At 37.7% G+C, this 7,689-nt stretch overlaps 1 non-coding gene across 1 annotated transcript; it reads left to right on the top strand.

The window, feature by feature from the left end:
• Positions 1-4,393: 4,393 nt before the first annotated feature.
• LOC145590502 (small nucleolar RNA R71) lies at positions 4,394-4,499 on the top strand. The gene has a single exon (XR_014102093.1). It is a non-coding gene; the product is annotated as a small nucleolar RNA R71 (small nucleolar RNA).
• The last annotated feature ends 3,190 nt before the right edge of the window (positions 4,500-7,689 follow it).

Here is a 7,689-nt window from a genome sequence, read left to right as displayed (position 1 = left end):
ATTAGGGTAGTTTAGAGAGAGAAAGTGAGGGTTTTCACCATTGTTGAACTTGGATTTTGAAGAAGAAATTGATCACCTTTTCTATAGATTTACATCTTCAATCAATGAGAATCTCTAACTCTCTCTCCTCTATTTTTATTGTTTTATTTTGATTATTATTTTTGTTGTTGGTATTGCTTGTTGATCATGTTGATTTTGATTATTTGTTGATTAATCTTGTTATAATCATGATTAGTGAGTAATTTCCCCATTAAGGGGATGGTTGTGGTGTAGCTGGATCTTGAGCATGTTCTAGGTTTAGAGTTGATTTATTTGTGATTAAAGTCTTTATATGCTTGATATTCTTTAATCTTCTTGAAAGTGCACATTGTTGGTTGATTAAAGGTGAATCTTTGCTAACAAGGAACGGAAGTTGACTTAGTTAAGGTTCATTATTATCGATTGTTATTTAATAGTACCTCCTAGTATATGGTTCTAATGTGGAAACATAGAGGCTATGTTAGGAGAAGCTAATTGTCCCCGGAAGGCGGCTAGATTGGACCCTTTATTTCGATATTTGAGCATGTTTAGTTCATAATTAATTCAATTTCTATGCCTTTGTTTATGTTCAAGTGAATGCTATACCTAAACCATTTCCCTTAATGTTTTATTTCTTGTTTTAGCATATTTAGACTTTAGTTTATTTATCTCCTATTCCAGACTAGCTTAATTGTCGATAACATTTAGTGGTGTTTATCCGTTCTCTGTAGTTCGACCCCTATGCTTTCCTTATACTCGTATTAGGTTTGTTTAGGTTGTATAAATTGTATTTGATATAGGGATAGACAATTGACGACGCGTTTATTCCCTTGTCAAATTGGCGCCGTTGCCGGGGAACGGCTTCCATTACCATTGTGTTATCTTATTGAGACTAGTCCATTGTGTATATTTATCTTTCTATTTGTTGGTTTTTATTTGTGTTGCTTTATTTGAAAAAATGGCTTGCATTTCTATTCCTCAATTTGATAATGAACCGTTTTGGGTGTATTTTAATAGACTTGAGGATTTCTTGGATGGTGTTAAGGGTTTTACCAAGGGTGATTATTGTGTAATCATTAATTTGGGATTGAATGAGCATTTTAGAGGAGTGGTTGATAATATGTTAAATGGTGATCTTGAAACTATGTCTTCGGATGAAGCTTGGGATTTCTATTCATGGTTAGCTAGGGATAATTATGATTGGGAGAGGGCCAATCATGAGAATTATGTTCGGGATTCTCATGCTTTTAATGTTGATTCTTGATTATTTGTTGCTTAATCTTGTTATTATCATGATTAGTGAGTAATTTCCCCATTGAGGGGATGGTTGTGGTGTAGTTGGATCTTGAGCATGTTCTAGGTTTAGAGTTGATTTATTTGTGATTAAAGTCTTCATATGCTTGATATTCTTTAATCTTCTTGCAAGTGCACATTGTTGGTTGATTAAAGGTGAATCTTTGCTAACAAGGAACGGAAGTTGACTTAGTTAAGGTTCATTATTATCGATTGTTATTTAATAGTACCTCCTAGTATATGGTTCTAATGTGGAAACATAGAGGCTATGTTAGGAGAAGCTAATTGACCCCGGAAGGCGGCTAGATTGGACCTTTTATTTCGATATTTGAGCATGTTTAGTTCATAATTAATTCAATTTCTATGCCTTTGTTTATGTTTAAGTGAATGCTATACCTAAACCATTTCCCTTAATGTTTTATTTCTTGTTTTAGCATATTTAGACTTTAGTTTATTTATCTCCTATTCCGGACTAGCTTAATTGTCGACAACATTTGGTGGTGTTTATCCATTCTCTGTGGTTCGACCCCTATGCTTTCCTTATACTTGTATTAGGTTTGTTTAGGTTGTATAAATTGTATTTGATATAGGGATAGACAATTGACGACGCGTTTATTCCCTTGTCACTTAGTAATCTCTTTCTTCACTACCTTCCCCATTTGGGGATGTAGTTTCCGTTGTTGCTCAATAGAAGGAAGAGCGCCTTCCTCAAGGGTTATGTGGTGTGTACATAAAGCGGGGCTTATACCCTTGAGGTCATCAATGGTATATCCCAAAGCACCTTGGTGCCGTCTTAAAACATCACATAAATCTCTTGCTCAAAGATGCACTAACAATCACGAGATAAGTTGAATTTGGGCCTAAGAACTCATACCTATGGTGTGATGGTAGAGGTTTAAGCTCTATGGTGGGAATACCTTTATCTTCTTTGGTCGAGGCCGCTTGCAAAGATTTTTGGCTTGAGATTTTTATGCACATTTTCTCATCACTTCCTTCCAAGATTTCATCAATGACTCTCTTAATGAAGGCCATTTCCTTGCCATGCTCACCTATCTTTTCTTTGTTCAGCAAAACACACTCAAGAGGATCATTAGAGGCGAGCAAGTAATCATGCATGGAATTCATAATGTCATCTAAAATTTCGATTCTCATACAATTCTCTAGTGAAGAAGAAGGGTATTGCATACTCTCATTCAAATCAAACTCAATCTCTTCTTCCCCCACCTTGAGAGAAATTTTAGCACTCTTGACATCAATCATAGCTCCTAATGTTGCAAGGAAGGGTCTACCAAGAATGATGGGGATATTGGAATCTTCGTCCATATCAAGCACAACAAAATCTACCGAGATCACAAACTTCCCTACCCTTAAGGGAACATCCCCTACCTTACCTTTTGGGATTTTAATGGACCTATCAGCTAATTGTAAGGTAATGTTGGCAGGTGAAAGTTCTCCTAGCTCAAGTCTTTGATAGACCGAGGATGGCATAATACTAACACTAGCTCCTAGGTTACACAAGGAATTATCAATTTGTGTCTTGTTAACAGCACAAGGGATAGAAAAATTCTCGAGATCCTTCAACTTAGGAGGCATCTTGTTCATTATGATGGCACTAAAACTTTCGGTCAAACTAACCGTTTTCGCCATGTCACAAGTTCTCCTCCCACTCAAGACTTCCTTAAGGAATTTTGCATAATTCGGCATTTGGTCAATGACATCGGTTAATGGGAGAGTAAGATGAAGTTGCCTAAGCATCTCTATGAATTTGCCAAATTGTTCATCTAATTTGTGCCTATTAAACTTTTGGGGGTATGGGAGCTTAGGTTTGATAACTTCTCTCACTTTCTCTTTCACTTTTTCAACTTGTTCCTCATCAACTTTCTCAACCAAAGGACTCTCATCTCCTTCATTCTCAATTGGATCCTTGCTAGGACTCTCCTTAGCATCACTCTTCTTAGAAACTCCAGTCTCAAGAATCTTACCACTGCTAGTTACAATTGCATTCATAGAATTCTTAGGATCTAAACCTTATGAAGTTAAAGAAGAAATATTTGTGAACTCTTTCAACATACTAGCCAATTGAGAAATTTGGTTCTCTAACCCCTTACTATAAGTCATCATGTCATTAATCTTCTCATTACTAAGGGTTATATAAGTATTCAACACCTTGGTTTGGTTCTCAATGACATCCTCTAACGAACTCCTACATAGAGATGGTTGATCATAGAAACTATCACTTTGGCCTTGGGTCTTTGGAGTAAATCCGAATGGGGCACCTCCTTGAGTATTGTTTTGAAAATTCCCCCTACTTTGATTACTCCAATTACCCCTACCTTGATTTTGGCCATGATTTTGATTATTGTTACCATAACTTTTGATATGATCTCCATATATTTGGCCATGACTTTCACCATTATAACCATGGTTGTTATCGTTACCACGAAACCCTTGGGTTCTTTGGTTCCCATAACCACTATTTTGGTTATAATTATCATAGTTCCCGTGGTTGTGATAATTCCTATTCCCAACATTCATTTGAACACCAAATCTAGGTCCAAAATCATTATTAGCAACATAATTCACATGCTCACTGCCATTCCCATCATATTCATCATTTCTATCACAAGAAACATTAGGGAAAAAAGAAGCATCATGATCATTCATTCCACATAAATCACAAAACCAACATTCACTAATCATACAACAAGAAGAGGGAAAAGTGTTAGGGTAAGGAGGTGTACCTCTCCCCTTAATTTGGGAGGGTAGAATCGGTGCTTGTGAAGTTGCACTCTCGAGCTTAACCTTGATAGATACCACCTCTTTCCCTAAATCTGAAATTTGCGTGGAGAAATTGTTGATAGCATTGAGTTGATCGATCGAGCATCCCGTGGTGGTACTCTTATTTTTCGGCTCTTTCTCACCCTCTTGCCAATCCATGTAATGTCTCACCACATCCTCAATAATATCAACAACTTCTTCCTCGGTCTTGTTCATTATTGGGCCTCCGGCCCCTGCATCAAGACTTGACCTCCCTTGCGGACTCAAACCACCATAAAAGATTTGAATGATTTGGTAAGTGGGGATTTCATGGTGAGGACACTCTCTTTGATATTCCTTATACCTCTCCCATGCTTCATAGAGGCTTTCACTAGTCCTTTGCTTGAAACCTTGAATCAAAGCTTTAGCCTCCGCCGTTTTCTTTTGAAGGAAGAAACGGGAAAGAAATTCTTTAGTGACTTCATCCCAAGTTCTCAAGGAATTAGGCTTCACTTCCTTAAGATGATTGAGGGGACTTTCATTGGTTCAACCAATATATTGTCGCCTTTCAATCAAAGTTATCATTGCCGGCTTGATTTCAAAGTCACTTTTCGGAATTGAAAATGGAGCAATCCCGCTCTCATACTTATATGCACCCGGAGTTCCCAACTCCTTCAATGTCACCCTGGGGATTTCTCCCATGTTCTCTTGCACACACAATCTCAAAGGAAATTATTAGTAGCACGGCTACAAATGTAGTCTAAAGATAAAAATCTTTTTTGTATTTTTGAAATGAAATGAAATAGACTCAACAATAATAGCAAACAACTACGCCATTCCCCGGAAACGACGCCATGTTTAACGAGAGGTGGATTTTATTTCGTTCAAACTAAAATTTCTCCAATCAAAACAAAATTTGTAACCAAACCTACACCTAGTAATAGGGCAAGTTCGGGTCAAACCATTAGGAATGGGGGAAAGTTAGCTATTGCCAAAGTCAAGCTATTTCAAAGCATAAAAGAGGTGGTGAAGGCTATTTAAGTTAAACTAAACAAACAAGGCAAACACAAAGTAAATCAATATATCAAACACTAGGGAGTTAGGATCCACATGCACTTGCAATGAACACACACTTATCGGGTTGGGGATTGACTAATTCGAGTATTGCAAGGGAAGATAGATAATGCAATCAAAAGAGTTCGACAAGCTATCTCCTAGAGGTCTAACTAGCGCCAACTACGGAAGACCCTAACTAAGAACGTCACAAACCAAGCTCAATCGATAATTGTGAGCTACAAATCAATGGTCCGTATCAATGTAGACACACAATACAATCTAGCATGAAGAACAAGGTTGATCACTCCTTCCAATCCTTACACATGCACAAAATCAATCGACCAATTTAGTCACAATGTTAAATCAATCAAAACCCCCCTAATTAGCTAATGATCCATCACTAATACATCCTTCACCACATCCGTAGCAAGCAAACTGCTCACAATCCATTAAAGAAATCAAGAACAAAGCTATACAATTCATCAAATTCATCAATATTATTCCAATCAAATCAATTCAATCAAACAATCAATAAACTTGACCAATCAACAAAACAATTGAAATAAAAAGCTAGGATTGAATTAAAGTAAAGAAGATTCTTACAAACTTGACAAAATCAAAGGAAGTGTACTTGAAATCAAATCAATTGCAACTACCATCAATCATCAACCATCAATCTTCAAGTTTCTCTCTCTACAAAATCTAAAATCTGGAGTTTCTCTCTCTAAGAAAATCAAACCAAATTCTCCTTCTTAGCTTTCTCTCTCCTCTCCTCTAAGAATGAAGATAAAATTGTAAATAAAAACTAACAAAGGAGAAATTAGTTAGTCGTCCCAAAAGAACCAGTACAGGCGCGGCCTTTACTTTGAGGATGCGCGGCCACGAGAAAAAGGGTACGGAACATGGGACGCAGCAGGCGCGCCCGCGCCTGGGCTCCGCGAGCCCGCACCACTAAGCCACGTGGGCGCGCCATGGTAGCGCGCGCCCGCGGTTTGGGTGCAGGACTTAGGCTTCAAATGGAAGACACTAAGCATGGAACTTGCACATCTCCAATCTTAGGCTTCAAATGGAAGACACTAAGCATCCCAATCAATGCAAAACTCGGGAAGAGACCTCGGGAACGAGCTTCTCCTGAAAATAAAAGAAAACAAACAAATAAAGGGGAAAAAGGCGAAATAAACCAAAAAACGCATGAAAATGGAAAATATACTAAGGAAAATGCAAACTAAAGAAATAAAGAGAAAAATTAAGGAAAAGGGAATAAAAAGGGCTACAAAAGAGAATGAAAATCACTCTAAAAGGGATCAAATGAGTGCCATAAATGACACTCATCACGAAGCCATAAAGTTGCAAAAGTCGTCCCTTGAAGACTTGAAGACTCAAGGGGTCATGCTAGTTGCCAAATGCATCTTTATTTATATTTTCAATATATGTCTATTTATGAATATTAATATATGAATTATATGTTAGATGCATGTTTAGGATTTCGAATGTTGTGATGATTAATTAAGTTCACTTAAATCAACCAACATAGAAACCCTGGGTCCCTAAAATATTAAGTGAAATTACCATTCCAAAACAACACTTATCGACCTATTGAGAGTAGTGATGGGTTACGCCAAAGCGAGGCATCACTATATTACTCCCTAGGATACGTAAGGCATATCGGGTATGCAAGTTGGTTTTGGTTATACTTAATGATATGAGTGATGGAGTCCTAACATGTCATGGCAAAGTGGATAAGTTTTTGAGAGAGCATTAGATGCGAAGATTTATCCAACCAAGAGTGGCTTTGAGCCATTAGCAAAGTGTTTCTTACCTTAGGAGATTGAGTGTTACGACAAGCCAAAGCATGCTTAACTACTCTTTGTTTCATTGGATCTTGGAATCGACTTATTCTCACCAAAACGAGGAAAATTTTAAAGTGTGAATATGACGTTTAAATAAGTTTGATTAAAATGAATGATTTCAATCTTATTTAAATATTATGAATGGTTTTTCATTCAAATTCTTTCAATTGTAGAATCATGTCTTCAACTATCAACAACAATCTAATGTGCCCGGAACTTCCCGGAAAGTTACCATTTTGCTTGAATTTGGTGAACTTTAAGGAATGGGAAGAAGAACTCCAAAAGACCCTCCGAAATTGCTACCTAGAGCATATTCTGGATACGCCCATCCCGAGTTTCTACTCAAAAGGGGTTGTGAGCGATGAGGCTCATGAGGAGTGGATTTATGATTGCAAGAGAGTCTCACGACTCATGGAAAACTCCATTCCGGAACAATGAAAGGGGATATTCTCCAACTACTTTCCAGATATGCTCCTCAAAGCTCGAGAGGATGTAGTCAATTTGAGGGTCACGAAGAGCGTCAGAGGCAACTATGATGGTCATGTGGAGGAAGTGACTAGGTCACTCTCTAACATGAAGATAAAGCCACCGCAAGATGGGTGTTTCACCAAAGAGAGGCAAGAAGTATGGGATAGGGTGTATAGTGCAGGACTTAGACCCGGGATGCAACTTCAAGCCAATGTGCTTAAGATGACAAGGTTATTCACCCACTTGT

This window comes from Chenopodium album, chromosome 17, assembly GCF_948465745.1.
Source record: "Chenopodium album chromosome 17, dcCheAlbu1.1, whole genome shotgun sequence".
In the NCBI taxonomy this organism is placed as follows: Eukaryota; Viridiplantae; Streptophyta; class Magnoliopsida; order Caryophyllales; family Amaranthaceae; genus Chenopodium; species Chenopodium album.
This window is presented reverse-complemented; position numbering and strand designations above follow the sequence as displayed.